The following is a 19498-nucleotide window of genomic DNA, read 5'->3' as shown; positions in this document are numbered from 1 at the left end:
GATCCCAGATGGCAATCCACTCCCGAGCTTCTTAAATTTCCCACCGCCTTCTTCTCTCCTCGACAATCTTCTTCCAAAACGCTCAAATCCACACTTTCACTTTAAGTGTCGAGCCATTCTATCCGCATTTATCCCCCTTTCACTTTTCAAACTGCTTTTCTAGCCGCTTGTCTCCGGCTTCCCCCACTGTTACTCACAATGAAACAGGGAGAGTCAGACCGATCTCTCTCAGGCTTTTGTAGTCCTTCTGCCCTTTTCTGCTCAGATCCTTCAGGCTGTCACTTTTTGCTTCATCAGTTCAGTGGCAGACTGGACTTTGGAGCTGCCATTAGCTGGCAGCTGGCTCAATCCCGCTGGTCTCAGAGGCTCTTCCTTCATTGCTGGGGAGTTGCCTTCCCCCAAACAGCAACCCGGGGGTCCTCTATTCTGACACAAAGCTCTACGGGTTTCGTGTATCCACTGGTGATCCCTCCAAACGCGAGAAGAGGTGTTCGAAAGCCACAACTGGGCTTCTCTACCTCTGGACGTCCCTGTCCTACCACCGGAAGTTTTTGCTAACGATATTTCCAATCTCTTTGTTTGTCTTTCTCCTCAATTTTTTGAGTCTCTCCTCATGTTTTGCCATCATTTGTTGAAAATTTTTGATTTTTTCGTCAGTCTTCGCAATATTTGTTTTGATTTCTTGTATTCCTTGTATAATCGTCATTAGGTCCATTTGTACTTTATCTTGCTTCGCCGTTATTGATAGCCGTCCTCCAGTTGATGGAGAAGCAGGAGCAGAAGTTGAACTGCCAGAAGGTAAAGTTTTCTTACTCATTTGAGTAACTCAGAATCTTTAAGCTCCTTTAATCCGATTAATAAGGTAGCCAATTATAATCCAATTGGGAAGAAGAAAAACATAAAAAAGAAAAGCCAATAAAAAATAAAGAGTCCAGAATTAAAAAGGGAAGGAGAAAAAGAAGATTAAAAAGAAAAAGGAGGAGATTCTTCAGGTTCTTCTAAACCTTAATCCTATTGTGGGATAGTCAATTGTAATTAAAAAATAAAAATTAAGAATAATAAATAAGAAAAAAGAAAAAAGGAGTAAAACCCAGTAATATTAAAAAGCAATAATAAAAAAGAAGAAAAAAGAAATTCTTCAGGTTCTTCACACCTTAATCCAAATATAAGGTCTCCAAAAAATAAAGATAAAAAAAAATAACCATAGAAGTAAATAAAAAATGGAAATAGAAAAGGCAAAAATCCCAATGAGCAAAAAGAAAAAAGAAAAGTATTCTGAGGCTTTCCCTTTAAGGGGAAAAATAAAAATAAAGTCAAACAAGAATATATGTATGTATGTATGTATGTATGTATGTATGTATGTATGTATACAAATTACAAGATACTGTGGGGAGGGATGGGACAGCTAAGAATAAGTAAAAAAGAAAGCACACTGCATCTTATTTAGTTATCCAAGGCTCTTATTATGGCTTCTCCACAGATTCCAAAGCCAAGCTTCAAGTAATCAATTAATAATAGAAGTTCCAAAGAACACCTGTTAAAACATTCTCCAGTGTTCTTCCCTCTATCTTATCAAGTTCCAGTGTCCTTGAAAAAAGATTTCTTCACAGTCCTCTCAACTTCCAGTAAAGTATTTTCAAGCCTCTAGTTGGCAGTGTTACAAAGTTTCTTTAATCCACTCCCCCTTCTCTCCCGAAAAAAGTCTAATAAAGAAAGGAAATATACATGTGTATATATATATTTAAAAGAATTACTAAAGGGAGCCTCTATTCTATTAAAAAAAAAACTATTAACAGTCAAAAGGGAGAAATAAAAAAGAAAGAAAAATTAGATAAATATAAGAGAAAAAACCAGTCTAGTTACAGTTACTAGATCACAATAAAAGTTCAGTGAAGATAAAAGAAAAAGTAAAAAGCCAAGCCTCAGTTTGACATTCTCTTTAAAAAAATCGCCGCTAAATCAATTTCATCATTTTTTTGTCCAGAGTCTTACAGAATTCTTCTCATTTTAAAGTGTCCTTAAGTCCCCCCACCCAAAAAAAGATTCTCACCAGCCGATGCACTTTCTCTTTCTGCCTCTTCCTTCCGGAGCTGTCACAGCTTCAGCAGCTTAAAGGCTGCCTCTCCGCCGATGGTAAAAGGGCTTCTTCTGGATCAACCAGGGACTTTGTGATGTCCCTGGGATCAGCAGAACGCGCCCCTTACTATCACCGTCTCTATAGGACGGTTTAGGTCCATTAGGACCGACCAGGGGCAAAGATATCAGCTGCAATCTCAGAGCCCCGAGATTGCAGCTGTATCGCAGCGACGTGGCTCCGCCTTCTCCACTTTTTAAATACTTTCTCCTTCTTCACTTTCTCTTTCTGGAGTTAAAGTTTAAACCCACGTTCCATTTAGGATATATCTTTTTAAAGTCTTATTAATATTCAATAACTCTTTAGAGTTCTAGGCAATCTTCTCCTTACTTTCAAATTCTGCTCCAATTGTTTTTTTCCTCTCCCTTTCCACTCACAGCAAAAAAAGTTCCTTTTTTTTTTTTAATGTTCAGAAATCCATAACCCTTCAGCATTTAAATACCTCCATTGCAAGTTTTCCAATTTCTTTTATGGTTCCATCCGCTGTCACATTAGGAAGGAGAGTTTAAAAAGAAGAAAACTTTCCCTTTTAGAGTTCCATTCGCTGCTTGCAACTCTCTCTGGAAACAATGTATTTTTAGCAACTTTTCAAAAATCCAGGGTACTTTCTCTTGCTTTGCTCTGTCCCGGTCAAAAACAACTTTCACAACTCTTCCAACTTTCTCCCTCCAGCACAATCTTGTCCGGCTGTAGGTTTCTTCGTGGCGGCCATTACAGACCGCCGCTCCTCCGCCTTGGGAAAAGGGGGTTTTGCTGGCTGGGGAGGGTGTCTGCGACACCCCCAAACCCCTGTCCGGATCCCCCCTGTCTTCAGCTGCCCCTACAGGGCAGCTATATCCCCCAGATCCAAACGGATCGGGGGAACCTTGGCGGTGAGCGCAGCAGGGATCGCGCAGTATCGCGAATCCCTGCCGCCGCCGAAACCTTGCAAACCGGAAACTACACATTACTTTTCAAATAGATATCATACTTCTATGGGAACACTTATAAACTTTCCATAGTTACTTCCCCCACTTCACTTATATTTTATAGAACATTGAGTAGTTAAAATGTTCCCATTCCTTCCTAATTCAATTCTCTCATTTATCTCATTTCATTTATTTTATTCACAAAAGTTTCACTGAATTACACTGACAATTTTATCCCACTTTTTAATCATATGCTGTTTCCAATTTTCTAACATTATTTCTAATACAAATATAACAATACAGTCTTATGTACCTTTACAGAATCCCTTTTTAAGTTAAATTTTCACCCATTATCTCTGAATAGGTCCTTTTTCTTTACATCTTGCTCCAAACCATTGTAACTTCTCTTCCCTTCCTTCTTCCCTTTCTTCCCCTTTTTACCCCCTTGTCTCTCCACCTTCATTTCCCTCTTCTGTATTCCCCTTTTCTGTTGCTTTCTAACATTATATCTACTTTTCACATTATTTTTCCCTTTTTTCGCTGTTTTTTTAGATCTTAAATTCTCCATTCTCTTTCCCCCCTTTCCCCTTTCTTCCCCAAATAGAGTTACTTGTTCATTAAAGATGGCTTCTTCTTTGTCCCAGTCTTCTTGTTGCACAGTCATTTCTTGTAGTTTCTCATAGGTACAAATCGCCATTTCTAAAAATTGGAAAACAGAGCCAAAAGAGCCCTTCCCTTCTTGTGCCTCTTTATATTTTTTAAATTCCATTTTCAGTTCATCCACAAGTGATGCCATTGTAGAATTATTTTTTTTAAACAACCACCCAATTGTTTTTAGTCATTCAAATATAATTTCCAAAGGTCCCAAAGTCACCAAGCAATCCAAATACACACAAACTGTTTTTTTTCACACTTTCTTCTTTTTTCACTTTCTCTTCCTGGGGTTACTATTTAGTTGCAAAGTTCCAGTTAAAACGTATCTTTTAAAAGTCTTATTAAGGTTTAACTTTAGATTCTTTTGAATTCCAGGCAGACTCCTCCTTCCAAATCCTGATCTTGTTCTTCTCCTCTCCCTTCCCACATATAGCAAAGACATTTTTCAGAAATCTTTATTGTCCCCTTGGCATTTAATTATATTTCCAGTTTAATTACCTATTAGTGCCAAAGCGGATTTTTCCGATTTCTCATTCATCTCTCTTTGCTGTCAATGTAAGGAAGCAGAGTGAAAAAAAAAACTTTCCCTTTTCACTTTCATTCGCTGCTTCCGAATCTTCTTTGGGAGCGGCGTATTTTTTATAAAATTTAAATTCCAGGATACCTTAGTTGTTGCTTCTTGTCCCAGTCAGCCAAAACTTTCACTTCTTAACTTCCTCCTGCACTTTCTTTTCTGGCTGAGTGCTTCTTTGAGGCGGCCATTTCTGACTGCCGCTCTTACCGCCTTTGAGAAAGGGAGTTTAGCCAGCTGAGGAGGAGAGATGCGGCTCCCCTCGACCCTGCTGGAGTCTCCCTCGTCTTCACTACCTCTACGGGGTGGCTTAGCCCTGAAGCAGCTGGCTCAGGGTGCTCCAGCGGTAAGCCCAGGCAGAAACCGTGCATGATCGCGGATTCCTGCCTGCCGCCGAAGCCCTACAAACCAGAAGTACTGCATCCTGCACGTCAGGCTTTGCTTGTTTGTGTGGCCCAGTTGTTGGCATGCCACAGAACGGTGCCAGTCCACTGACCGGGGGTTCAGGACCCCTGCTACATAGCATGGGAGGATCTGATGCTAATGTATCTATTTTTGTTGGTGTTTCTACAAGCAATCGGGTTAGATAGCTGGAGAGCAAACCATCATCTTAATTTTAACCCCATTTGTTATTCTTCCTTTGTATAATTTCCTCTAGGTCCATGTGGGCACAAAGGCATCCTGGAGAAATCAAAGGAAGAAAGCAAGACTGTTGAAACTTAGTCTCTTCCCACCAAGCTAAGAGAATGAGTAGAAACCAGGGCATTATGAGTATAAATGCATATATTTGAGAGAGCAGGATCTGTTATAGATACTTCCATAGTAGTCCTAGTTGAATACCAAGCCTTAAGATGTCTACCTGCTTTTGCCACCCTCCATGGAGGTTTTGTGGGAAATTCAATCCAAGCCACCCTCTCCTCTGATCTATAGCATTTGATTTGGAATGTCAGACCATGCTTAAATGGTTTGTATAAAAGCATTATCAGCTTCTACATACAAGTCAAGAAGAAGAGCCTCAAAGAGCCTTCTTGATATGGATGTCCTAAGTGTGGATTACAAACCTTTGGGAAGAAGAAAGGTGGCGATTTACAGGCAGTCCTTGACTTACCACCATTTGTTTAAGTATGGTTTGGAGTTTCAATGACCTCGGCAAAAGTGACTTATGGTCCACCTTTGAAGTTACAAGCATTGCACTATGCCCATAGTCACATGGCTGCAATTTGGGTCCTTGGGAACTGACTTGCACTTAAAATGGTTGCAGGGTTTTTGGGATCACAATTTGTGATCTTCCAATTGGCTTGCAACAAACAAGGTCAATTGGGAAAGCTGGATTCTCGTGCAATTCACTTAATAGCCATGTGATTTATTAAATGATTGTAAAAATTGTGTAAAATCAGGTCCAGTCATGTAAAAAATTGCTTAACAACTACATCACTTACCTATCAAAATTCTGGTCCCAATTGTAGTTGTAAATCAAGAACTACCTATATTACTAAACTAGGTTTATACCCGTGCTTCACTACAAAACTATGTGATCAGGCTTAGTTTTGGGGGAGGAAAATAAGGGTAAAAAATTGTGCTTCTGCCTACCAGCATCCATCAATATTCATCTGGCTAGCGTCCTCTAATTGTGTGAGAGAGTTGAGGGCTGTTTGGAAACTGAAACATTGAAACTGAAACCAGTATTTACTATCGGCAAAAAGGAGACAGCAAGGAGCCTGGGTGTGGCTTAGCTCAACTGTTCTGTACTAAATCTGGTTGCTGCTTTGAAACTAAAACTGAAATGGAAACTCCTCTCCTCTGCTTGTGTTTTTGTATTTGGAACAGATTTGTTTTCAGGTGGGGTGGGGGAGTAGAACTCTTCAGCATCAAAGTGTGTTAATAATAATATATGAAATACTGAGGAGGACGGGGCTGGCATTGCAGCAGCACGACGTGCGATCTTGAAGATCCAAGATCGCCGCTGATATCTTTGTTGCTGGACGGTCCTCCCGGATCTAAACTGTCCCAAAGAGATGGTGAAAGTAAAGAGCACATCCTGCTGATCCCAGGGACACTGCAAAGTCCCTGGTAGATCAAGGAGAAGCTCTTTTTGCCAGCAGCAAAGAGGCAGCCATTAAAGCTGCTGAAGCTGAGACAGCTCCGAAATGGAAGGGAACGGAAAGAGAAAATGTGTCAGTTTGGTGAGAGGGTTTTTTTTTTTTTTGACTTTATGATTAGAGAGAACACCCTAAGAAAAATAAAGAATTTGTAAAATAGAAGACAGAAGTGGTTAAGCGGCGATTTTAAACAGGAAGTCAAAATTAGTGTTTTTTACTGTTGGATTGTTTACGCTTCTTTACTTTGAAACTGGACTGCTTTTTTTTTTAATCTATTTTTTCTCTTTTTGTTTTTTCTCTTGCTTTTATAATATTTTAGGTTAGAGATTCCTTTTTAGTCTTTTCTCCTCTGTTTTTTTCTTTTTAATTAATTAATTAATTGTTTACTAATTTAAAATACATTTTTTTGTTTTGGAAAAGGTGGGGAAAGTGAAAGTGAAGGAAAATCTGTGCCACCCAAAGGCTTGGAAACATTGTTTTTTCTTTTACTTTCTAAGACCAGACAAAGCTGAGAAAGAACTGAGGCGGCTTCTTTTCAAGTACTTTGAGCCTGTTTGATAAGATAGGGGGAAGAGCGTAGAGAGTGTTATTACAGGTGCTCTTCTGGGTTTCGATCAGTGGCTGGAGTCTGGTGTTGAAAGAAAGTTTGGAATTTACAGAAAGAAGATTACAAGACCCTAGAGAAGAGAGTTATAAAATTGTTTGGATTTTAACAAAAAGCCTTGGATATTATATAGGTGCAGTGCGTTCGTTCTCCTTCTTTTACCTTTTGCTTACATTGGGCTATTTCCTACTCACCCGTTCCTTGCTAGCTACTTATTTTTGGTAGATACTTGGGATTCTGACCTTTTGGAATCTACTTTTGCCTTTCTTTTTTTTAAAGTCGATTTTTTTCATTTTTTATTTTTTTTAAAAGGAAATCCTTTCTCTTCTACCTGTTTCTTCTTATTGCTATTAGTATTATTTTCTCTTTTTTTCCCCAAGGGAGTAGTTTTTTTTTCTCGTTCATCCTTTTATTTCCTTCTTATATTGGATTTTTTTTTGTACCGCTGAAACTTCTTAATTGGATTAAGGTGTTGAAGAACCTGAAGAATTTTATTTTACTTTTTCTTTCTTTATATTTGATAACTTTTCCTCTTCTCTTTTTTGGCCTTCTTTTTCTTTTTGGGTTTTTCTTGCCAATTAATCAGTCGATTGGATTAGGGTGTACAAGAACCTGAAGAAATTTTTCTTTTCTTTTTTTTTTCTTCGCTATTTCTTACTTGGAATTACAATTGTTTACTACACAAGTGGATTAAGGTCTAGAAGAACCTGAAGATTTTGAATTGTTTACAACATTATAATTTTTTGGTGAACTAAGTAGGAGACTAATGGCGGCTGGTTCTTCATTTCCTACATCTTCCTCTTCACCATCTGGAGGACAACGTTCAATACAGATGACGTTACAACAGGAATCTACTTTGGCCTTTTTTTTTTAAGTCTATTTTTTTCATTAGTTTCATTTTTTATTCTTTTTAAAAAGGAAATCCTTTCTCTTCTACCCGTTTCTTCTTATTGCTATTAATATTATTTTCTCTTTTTCCCCCCAAGGGAGTAGTTTTTTTTTTCCTCACTCATCCTTTTATTTCCTTCTTATATTGGATTTTTTTTTTTTTGTACCGCTGAGACTTCTTAATTGGATTAAGGTGTTGAAGAACCTGAAGAATTTTATTTTATTTTTTCTTTCTTTATATTTGATAACTTTCCCTTTTCCCTTTTTTGGCCTTATTTTTCTTTTTGGGTTTTTTTTGCCAATTAATCAATCGATTGGATTAGGGTGTACAAGAACCTGAAGAAATTTTTCTTTTCTTTTCCTTTTTTCTTCGCTATTTCTTACTTGGAATTACAATTGTTTACTACACAAGTGGATTAAGGTCTAGAAGAACCTGAAGATTTTGAATTGTTTACTACTTTTGCCTTCCTTTTTTTTTAAGTCGATTTTTTTCATTAGTTTCATTTTTTATTATTTTTAAAAAGGAAATCCTTTCTCTTCTACCTGTTTCTTCTAATTGCTAGTATTATTTTCTCTTTTTTTTTCCAAGGGAGTAGGTTTTTTTCCTCGCTCATCCTTTTATTTCCTTCTTATATTGGATTTTTTTTTTTGTCCCACTGAAACTTCTTAATTGGATTAAGGTGTTGAAGAACCTGAAGAATTTTATTTTATTTTTTCTTTCTTTATATTTGATAACTTTTCTTTTTCCCTTTTTTGGCCTTATTTTTCTTCTTGGGTTTTTCTTGCCAATTATTCAGTCAATTGGATTAGGGTGTACAAGAACCTGAAGAAATTTTTCTTTTCTTTTCCTTTTTTCTTCGCTATTTCTTACTTGGAATTACAATTGTTTACTACACAAGTGGATTAAGGTCTAGAAGAACCTGAAGATTGTGAATTGTTTACAACTTTATAATTTTTTGGTGAACTGAGTAGGAGACTAATGGCACCTAGTTCTTCAATTCCTACATCTTCCTCTTCACCATCTGGAGGACAACGTTCAATACAGATGATGTTACAACAGGAATCTACTTTTGCCTTCCTTTTTTAAAAAGTCTATTCTTTTCATTAGTTTCATTTTTTATTCTTTTTAAAAAGGAAATCCTTTCTCTTCTACCTGTTTCTTCTTATTGCTATTAGTATTATTTTCTCTCTTTTTTTCCAAGGGAGTAGTTTTTTTTTCCTTGCTCATCCTTTTATTTCCTTCTTATATTGGATTTTTTTTTTGTACCGCTGAAACTTCTTAATTGGATTAAGGTGTTGAAGAACCTGAAGAATTTTATTTTATTTTTTCTTTCTTTATATTTGATAACTTTTCCTTTTCCCTTTTTTGGCCTTATTTTTCTTTTTGGGTTTTTCTTGCCAATTAATCAATCGATTGGATTAGGGTGTACAAGAACCTGAAGAAATTTTTCTTTTCTTTTCCTTTTTTCTTCGCTATTTCTTACTTGGAATTACAATTGTTTACTACACAAGTGGATTAAGGTCTAGAAGAACCTGAAGATTTTGAATTGTTTACAACTTTGTAATTTTTTGGTGAACTGAGTAGGAAACTAATGGTGGCTGGTTCTTCATTTCCTACATCTTTCTCTTCACCATCTGGAGCACAACAGACGATGTTACAACAGGAAAAAGAACAAGAAAAGGTGAAGTATTATAAGGCACATCCTGAAAAACAAATGGCTTTAATATTTTTAGATGCACAGAAGGCCTTTGATAATGTGAACTGGCAATTCATGTTATTACAGTTGGAGCAGATGGGCTTTGGTAAGAAATTTATCCATGCCATAGAAGCCTTATATCATAAACAAACAACAAAGGTAATGATAGAGGGGGAATTGACGGATTCCATTGATATAAGAAAAGGGACAAAACAAGGCTGCCCATTGTCACCTCTGTTGTTTGTGTTAATTTTGGAAGTGTTAAATAGAAACATTAGAGAAGAAAAAGACATAAAAGGGATGAAATTAAAAAGGAAGAATTTAAATTGCAAGCATTTGCAGGTGACCTGGTTTTCATTTTAGAGGATCCATTAGAAACGGCATTTAAACTGATAGAAAAGATAGAGGCATATGGAAAAGTAGCTGGTTTGAAAATAAATAAAGATTAAAATGAAGATTTTGATAAAGAATATGTTATTAAGACAAAAGGAAGAATTGGTGGATATTTTGAAAATCCAGGTCACAAATAAGTTTAAGTACTTGGGGCTACATTTGACAGCAAGGTGTAGCACACTTAAAAAGAATAAACTCAAACAACAGATTGTGACAGACTTGGAGAAATAGGAAAATTTACAGTTATCATTAATAGGGAGATATCAACAATTAAGATGAATATATTACCTAAATTTTTATATCTGTTTCAAACAATTCCAATTAGGTTAGGGAAAGACTACTTTGAAGATTTAAATAAAATAGTGCTGAAGTATATATAGCAGGGAAAGAAAGTGAGAATAAAATTAAAACTGTTGCAAGAAGCTAGAATAAGAGGAGGATTTGGCCTGCCTAATTGGGAGTTATACAATCAAGCGACAAATCTGATGTGGGTTAAGGAATGGATAACACTAAGAAATACTAGATTGTTGACATTAGAAGGAAATGATTTGTTGCTGGGTTGGCACGCCTTCTTATGGTACAAGGGAAGTAAAGCACAGGGGTATTTTAGAAGGCATTATATATGTGAGGCTTTGTTGTTAAACTGGGAGAAGACTAAAAGGCAATGTTATTAGAAAATTCCAGTCTGGCTATCGACTATTGAAGCATTTTCTTATTGTATAACATATAAAAAGGAACAGTTAGATATGGTGAAATATTGAATGAAAAGGGTGAACTTAAATCTGCAAAAACTAGAAGAACAAGGTATAAAGATGAATTGGTTTTCATATGCGCAAATACACTCTAGTTAGGATAAAGATTCCAAAACAGAAGGTTTTTATGATAAACTGACTGACTTAGATAAGATTTTGACAGCTACTGATGATAAGGTGATTAAAAAAACTGTATGGATATTTATTAGAAATTAAGCTAGAAGAAGAACAAGTTAAAGAAACAATGATTGCTTGGGGGAAAAAAATTGGATATGGGATTGACTTAGAGAAATGGCAAAAATTGTGGTCTCAAAATTATAAAATGACAATGTCAACAGCATATAAACAAAACTTGTATAAGATGTCTTACAGGTGGCGCTTACCCCCAACAAGAATAGCAAGAATGTTCAAGAACAAATCTGAAAAATGTTGGAAATGTCATCAGACACCTGGCTCATATTACCATATGTGGTGGACGTGCGCGGATGCTAAAAGATATTGGACTAAAATCTACACATGGTTGGAAAAAATGACAAAAAAACACATAGACTTGTAACCAGAGATATTTTTATTGGGAATTTTACCTGAAATATACAGTAGGGAACTGAAATATTTGACTGTAAATGTATTAATAGCGGCTAGGATTGTATTTGCCAAAAATGGAAAAAATGAGAAAACACCAACGCAGGAGGAAGTTATCAAGAAAATGATGGAATGTGCTGAAATTAGTAAATTGACATTTGAAATTAGAGAACAAGAAGATAAACAATTTTATAAAATTTGGGATTTATTTTATCAATGGTTAGAAAATAAAATATGGTAATGAAATATGTAGAACTTTAGAATAGAACTATATAGAATATATAAAGATGTATTATCATATTATAACTATGGGGTGGATTTAGGATGATAATATGAATTACTATAAGATAAATCAATTTAAAAATATGGAATATTTCACATAATATGAATGAATAATAGTATAGTCAAATGATTGAGTAACAATTATAATAATGTATTTAGGAATATTTGATTGATAATATGAGAATATATACAAGTAATTGTAAGTGAGGACTATGGAGTGGATGCACAAAACAATTTGTAACCAACCAACACACTGTATGTACATAAGTGGAAGATGGCTTGATGCTTTTATGTTGTGTTTGTGTATGTTTGTCTAAAAAATAAAAAAATGTTTTTTAAAATAATAATAATATATGAAATACTAATTCTCTGATAGTCATTTCGAAAAGCTCTTTCTTAGTGAGCACCTAGAAGCCAAGAGGAAGATACGTGCCAAATTTCAAGTTTGTAGGCTTTGCGGTTCTGGAGATTTTGTGATGATGCCTAAATGGTATTTCACTTTTATATATATAGATTAAGAAACATCAACTAAAAGAATTAATGGACAAATCATACACAGATGGAGTGTGTGGAAATTCTAAAATATGTGCTTATTTAATTCCAAGATAGCGTAGGAAGTTAGCACCCATCCCTCTCCTAGAAAAATGAAATGTTGAGTCTGTCAGCATTGGCTCTCCATAAAGTTTCTGACTGCTAATCAGAAGGTTTACCAGTCTCCAGAAGTACTCTTTTTCCAGATCTTCGTCTTCCAGCCTTGTCTGTAGATCTTCTGATTACCTCAGGAATGCTTTCCACTTTCTTGCTCCTGGGACATCTCAGTAACCCAGAACTGGAGGCTTGTATTTCTGTACAGGGGAATTCTTTGACTGAACAGGTCTTGGGAATTAAACTTTAAAGTAAGTTCTTATATTACTTGTATAGAGGCATGGGGCATCCTTTCCACTGGGGAATGACCCATAGACACTCTTCATATAGACATGCACAAAGGTCTAAGCTCACAGTCCACCAAAGGAAATCAGTTTCACCACCTATAAGCCAACTACTAATCGCAGACCTACGGATAGAAGCTTTGTAAAGCTAGTTCCATTTCAGATAGAAGCTTTGAAAAGCTAGTGCCAGGTTCATTGAACGTGACTTACAATACATAACTACATAAACTCAAGTTTTCTTGGACAGACTATAATCCAGGTCAGGATTCCTGATACAAGGAATATATTGCTTTAAGGTCTTTTGAAATTTTGAATGGGATTTCTAGAAAACGCCTGCTAGATAAATAAATTAAGAGAGAGGGGTAGGGGAAACAGAGGTGGAACACATGGCTGTAATTAGAATTCATGTGCTATTCCGTTGGAATTAAAATAAATACTTCTCTCTTCTAAACAGATAGCTGGAAGGGCTTTAATGTCAAGTAGTATTTCCCAGAAAAAAACAAGAGCTATAGCAGATAACAATAAAATATCAACCTATGATCCTGGAAATTGTGTCCAAGGAGCATTCCCTCTGCATAAAGAGGGTGCACCTTTTTATGCATCAGTTCTACAGGGAATACATCAGAACACAAAGATCTTGCATCTGAAATTTTGACATATGCACTAGCCTGCAAGATCCCTAGTTTCTTGACAAGGTAATACACTGTAGTGCACTGGATTGGGACCAGGAAGGCTAAAGTTCACCTTCAGCCATGGAAATGATTTGGATAAGTCACTTTGTTTTCGTAGTCTACGAGGCAAGTGTTGTGGGAACAATAGAATCCATATAATTTAAATTTTGCTAGCATAGAATACATAGCTCATGTTCAGAATGCATTTCCACCACTTTTCCATGCAATTGCAGGGGTTTGTCCATTACTGAATGCAGAATGTTCAGGATAAAGCTAAGGTTTTTCAGCTTGTAGAATATACAAATGTACAATATTTTTAGGCAACTGAAGTATTTTTATTTCTTCTTCTGTCTAAGTCATTTCTGAATATCTTTACCAGATTACTCAGTAGCTTTGGAAATGACCTCTGGTATGCTTAGATGTACTCCCAATGACTATATCTCCAGTAATTAAGATAGTATTCTTTTGAAGTGAAGTTTTGTTGCCACTTGGTGGCTGTAGCTGCTTACAACAATTCCACTGCTTATCCTAATAGGTTGAACACATTCCAGAAATTCCTAAAAATTAATTCAGTATTGTTTCAGGAAAAAAATAGATGGCTCATAATTTTGAATTTAAAAATGTAAGTTCCACATCATAACTCAGGATAGAGACCTCTCCCAGGCTGTTAACGACAGTGAAGTTCAATTCAGTTGAATGTGCTGTTACTTCCCAAAAATAGATTTTCTCAGTGACTGACAACTGCTGAATGGGGGCGGGAGGTGGGGGACAGGGATCAAGAGAATCCACAGAAAGTCCTAAGCTCATCACTGCACTAGAACAAAACCTCTTTGCTTGCTTCTTTCTGCTTTCCCCCATTATTCCAAGTGATACTCATTAAGTCCTCAGAATGTTTCTCAAAATCCTCTCTGCACTTTAAAATTCAAAATCTTGCTTTAAAAATCAAACAATGTTGTGCAGATTATTCATTAATACATTTCATTTTAGGTCCCCGACCCAGTGGTGGGATTCAATTGCTTTTACTACTTACTACTTATGTGGGTGTGGCTTGGTGGGTGTGGCGTGACATGGTGGGCGTAGCAGAGGAAGGTTACTGCAAAATCCCCATTCTGCTAACCTGCTTTGCAGCTCTGTTCTCCTGTGCAGGGCAACAAAAGAAGACCCAACCAATCAGCTGGAACTCAGGAGGCAGAGTATTGATGGGGGCAGGGCCAATCAGAGGTGGTATTTGCCAGTTCTCCGAACTACTCAAAATTTCTGCTACCACTTCTCCAGAACTGGTCAGAACCTGCTGGATACCCCTCCCCCTCAAATAGTAAATGTCCAAAACAGTGTAATTTTCTGTATTTGGGACCAAATATTTACTATATTAATGTCATCCTCTGTTTTTACCAAAATCTTGAAACAATTTGAAAGTCTGAATTTTCCAAAACTGCCAGCAAGCCACCAGCAAGAAACTTCCATTTTGAAAATGTAAAATAAATTCTAATCAATGATTGTTTCCCTGATGTCAAAGGTATATAGAACATAATGAGCCATATATCATAGAACTGTGGTGTGGAATATTTGCATCAGAAGTTGTATGTAATCAGCCAACATCTCTGGCAGTCCCCAGGGGCTTCCCCCTTGAGGAGGACAATTATTTATTTATTTTACATTTTGGAATGGTTGAGGAAATTTAAGGAGCAATCTGGGGGCTTTATGTCCTGCATAAACTCCTTAAAATTCCTAGGAACCCACCTTGTCCTGCCAAAACACTACACACTACAGACCTGCTTCCTTCTGAAGTTTATCTTTTGATGTGCTGCACAGTGCTGATACAGCCCTCTAGCTGTTGGAAACAAGACATGCCATAGAAAAGATTAATGTTTACTCCAATCCCCAAATGACAGAACTGCATCACTAACATCTATCAATAAAAGAACCCTCATTGTTTTTTTTTCTGCTATAAATTATTCCTTCCTTCGTATACATGCCAGCATGGACCTATACTATGACAGCTTGACAGTTTCTCACTATCATTGGGGGCTTGTGTAGCAATTGGACTGTCAATCTGTCAGATGCCTGCTCTGGGATTAAGTCACTGGAATATCCACAGGCACATAATTCTACTTCTAGCCCAGAGATGGCTAACCTATGATACGCATGTCACTCGTGACACGCCGAGGCACTTTGACTGACACGCGTGTTGGTGTGGGGAAAACCTGCACATTTAGAGGCTGCCTGTGCTCTGCTCCAATCCCTGCTCCCTGCTTGTTGTGTGGACGCGTGGTGTCATCGCTGCCGCGAGATCTTTGCAGCAGAGAACCAGTTTTAACCGCCGTAAACTGAGGTTTGTCAGTTTCATTACCTCAGGAACGCTACAGGAGGAAAGGAGATCCATGAGGTTCATAGCCCTGTAAAGTGGCCTTCCGATCCCCACATCCTGCACCTGCAGCCCCGAGACCAGGGAGACGAGTTTCACAGCCCTGTGTGATCACCCCAGCCGAGTCCGTCATAAACATCGCAGGAGGGCTGCACCACAACAACCAGACACAGTGCTCACGATAAGCAGCATCAGGTGGCTGTCCTGTAAGTGCAATTAATACTAAAATCTGCCTTTGTGGCTCTCCCACTGTAAACTCTTGGATGTCTAGTCTGCAGCATTCAGCCCCTCTCCAGCTCCTCTAAGCTTTAATTGCATCCATAGCACCTCTTGCAGTTCTTGCTTCTCACCATCCTCACAGAGCACCATGCAAACCCTCCCAAAAAAATCTCCAAAACACAAACCAAAAAAACCCCTTATTTTGGACATCATATTGACTTTAATTTCTTTCTCCTGGCAGGGTTCTTCTGAGGCTGAAGATTTAGCAAACGCAATTCAGCAACAGAAAAGTCACTAAGGTAAATCATTATTTGTTTTTTGCTTTTTGAACTAATAAATATAATAAATATATTTTTCTATATACTCTTTCTTTATTAGGGCTGCAAATATTACCAAATTATTGATATTTCTTGAAGTGACACACGACCTGAGGAAGGCTACACTTTTTTCCGATTTTCGACACACCAAGCTGAAAAGGTTATCCATCACTGTTCTAGTCTGACCTTTGCAAAAAGTAGGCAACATTTTCTTCCCATTGTATTTCATGTTACATGCAGAAGCAAATATTTCCATAAGTCACATCTAAAGTTGATAATTTCCTGCCCACAAAGGAGTTTACCTAAATCTGGTCTTGCTTAACTTGGAGAGCATTCTGTACATGATAATTGTATAAATTAAAAATATATTAACTACATACATTACCACCTTAGTGTAGTAGCCACTAAGATCTGGGAAAAGACAAAGCTGGAACATTAACATATTTACATGTATAAGATATATTTATTTTTAGAGTGCATTGTCCTTTCTGGAGATGAATGCTTCTATTTCGACAAACCCAGCTGTGATGGACCAATTCATTCCCTTTCCTCTCCCTTTAAGCCCACAACTGTCTCCTTTGACATGACCTTTTCAGCCTTAGCAGAGCCCTTCTAAGGGGCTGCAAATAAATGAGCCCCATTAAGTCCCTTTGTCCCCTAGCCTGCCTGGCTTGTCTTGCCGACTCCCACATGAATAATGGCAACAAAGGAGGGTCCTGCCTAGCTTATGGTGGGTGAAGAGACGGCTTGTCACTTCTCTCTGAAGCCTTATTGCCACAGCACAGGTGCTTAGACTGACTTTCCACTCTTGAATTATTCACCAGAGATCAAATTAACATGCAAAGAAGTATTTCTTCATAGCATAAATATTCATGATGTTTCAGGGCTTGTTCTTTTTTCCAAGCCTACTTATTAAACCTGGGTAAAATGCAATGAAACAGGCAGGGGAAGATGTACCTCTTCGCATGTTGTGCACACACGTGTAAAATGCTGGTCTAGAAAAAGCCCTAGCACACTGGATCTCTGAATCTCTTTGGGCATGAAAGAGAGTTGAGGGAGGCAGGCAGACAAACTGAGAGCAATAAAGCAGGGAATAGTGCAATAAACAGTCAAGGAACAGTTGTTTTTCATCAAAGAATAAGGTTTCCCCCTATCCTCATCTTTTGCTTGGGTCAGATCCTCTCTGTAAATTAGACTTCAGGAATATCACTTCTTGGAAGTACATTTAGTTTGAACAATTTATCTGACGGGAAAATCAGTGGAATTACTTGCCTCCAGAGTTTGTGAGGTTTTTAAAAAGAGATTGGAAAAACCATTTGTCTGAACTATGGGACATAGCACAGTGATTAGAGTGCTGTACTGCAGGCCATCTCTGCTGACTATCAGCTGCCTGCAATTTGGCAGTTCAAATCCCACCAGGCTCAAGGTTGAACTCAGCCTTCCATCCTTCCAAGGTGGGTAAAATGAGAGGACCCAAATTGTTGGGGGCAATATGCTGACTCTGTAAAACTGCTTAGAAAGGACTGTAAAGCACTATAAAGTGGTATATAAGTCTAAGTGCTATTGCTATTGTTATTATAGGGTTTCCTGCTTGAGGAGGGGGTTGGATTAGAAGACTTCCAAGGTCCAACTCTGTTATTCTGTAATTTTTTTAGGTGGGAAAGACCTGTGCATACATTAGCTTCCTATTAAACTTATTATTGCTCCTACTATGCACAGGATCTAGTCAACTAACAGTCAGCACTAATTTGGCTGATATTTCACTAGGGAACTCAAGAGCAGTTGAATTTAGTCTGCTTGTGACTACTAGGCTGATTCCTCTGTTGATTCAGCCTCCCAGGCTCTGCTATTTGTTTTCCTACATCATTCCTGGGACAGATTTTTAAAAACAAGCCAAATGAAAGTTGATGAGAGAGAACATCTTTACGGGATAATGGGTTCATATGCACCACCCAGGATTTAAAGGGAGCTATTGATCCAACAGCAATCTCATAAAAAGAGCACCTAAGAAAGACTATATTGAAGTGAAATTGATTACCTACTTTTTAAGCTATATCTTTATATAATTAAAAATTGCAACAAGCATCTAAAATCTCACTTTTTAAAAGTCCTAGCTGATATTAATGGGCTTCTCTTCAATTATTCTACAGTATTAGGTTACTTGCTATCATTATCCTCTTTTAATGACCCCATAATTTCTTGCAGGGTGGAGCCTGGGAAACTGAATGGATCTGAGTGTTTACTGGCCAGATGCCCTTCCTGTTGCCAATGCAGAGTTTTGTTCAGCAGATGTGCCCGACCTATTATCAAACTCACAGCTTCCTGATTGTGAGGCAAGAGTGCCACCTCTAGGCCATTACACCACTCTTATTAGCTTACTTGCTATGATGTTATAAAATCTTCACAAAGAGTTTAACTTCCCAAAGGAGAAAGCCATAAAGCAATTTATGTTTACAACTGATATTTGAGATTTCAGTAATATGTTAATAAAGCATACAAATACAGCTTGATCCAGTTTGTTAAGCATACTGTCTATTCTTTTTGAATTTAATTAACCTTTTGTACCTTTGCAGTATTCATAACTTTCTAATGCATACTCACAGGGAAGTGCAACGTTTTATATTCTGCACAGAACAACACTTTGGTCTAGGGCTAGGTAAAGATGTTTCACACAACAAATACAGCTTGGGAGAATGGTAAATCCATTCATGGAATTCTCTCCCTTGTGAGATGCAATTCAAGAGGAAAATAACAAAGGCAAAAGTAGTCAATCCAGTCTCTTATAATGGCTTTATAGAAACTTTTATTTTGTAATAATCCTATTTACTTCCTTTTAAATCCATAGTTTCTGTTTATGCAATTGTACATTTTAACATTTAAGTGGCCCTGAGAGTTTTTATATTACCATCAGAATACAAATGAAGAACAATATTAACCAATTCTATTATTTTTGTTAAATTTGAACAAAAACATTTCTATAGCTTTCCACAATTGTTCAAAGCATTCAAATGGATAATCTAAATACAGATCTCAGTGGAATTATTGCCTCCAGAAATTGTGGGTACCCCATCACTAGAGGTTTTCAAGAAGAGATTGGATAATCATTTGCATGAAGTGGTATAGTGTAGGGTGTCCTACTTTAGCAGGGGATAGATTAGAAAACCCCTAAGGTCCCTTCCAACTGTGTTATTCTATCACTGTTTTGTTATTCTGTAAGGTTGGAATTGGGTGTGGGTGTGCAACCCAAATGGTGTACTTCAACAGTGAAGAAATTGCTGTGTCTTCAAGCAGGGGTGGGATTCAAATTTTTTAACAACCGGTTCTGTGGGCGTGGCTTAGTTGGTGGGCATGGCTTGGTGGTCATGTGACTGGATGGGCGTGGTTAACTCAACATCACTCACATCGAGGCACGCATCTCCTTGCCTGGCCTCTC

At 37.4% G+C, this 19498-nt stretch overlaps 1 long non-coding RNA gene across 3 annotated transcripts; it reads left to right on the top strand.

Annotated features, from left to right (window-relative positions):
- The first annotated feature begins 53 nt into the window (after window positions 1-53).
- On the top strand, window positions 54-18575 carry LOC148124128 (uncharacterized). 3 transcript variants are annotated; one of them, XR_015740191.1, is made up of 4 exons: window positions 54-15735; window positions 15990-16047; window positions 16127-16262; window positions 18271-18575. It is a non-coding gene; the product is annotated as an uncharacterized LOC148124128 (long non-coding RNA). The 3 variants fall into 3 exon arrangements; XR_015740192.1 differs by having other exon boundaries at window positions 54-16047; window positions 16127-16225; XR_015740190.1 differs by having other exon boundaries at window positions 54-16047.
- Window positions 18576-19498: the final 923 nt, after the last annotated feature.

Source organism: Pseudonaja textilis, chromosome Z (genome assembly GCF_049901715.1).
Source record: "Pseudonaja textilis isolate UNSWEBS1 chromosome Z, rPseTex1.2, whole genome shotgun sequence".
NCBI lineage: Eukaryota > Metazoa > Chordata > Lepidosauria > Squamata > Elapidae > Pseudonaja > Pseudonaja textilis.
The sequence above is the reverse complement of the archived record's forward strand: the minus strand, read 5'-3'. Positions and strand labels throughout refer to the sequence as shown.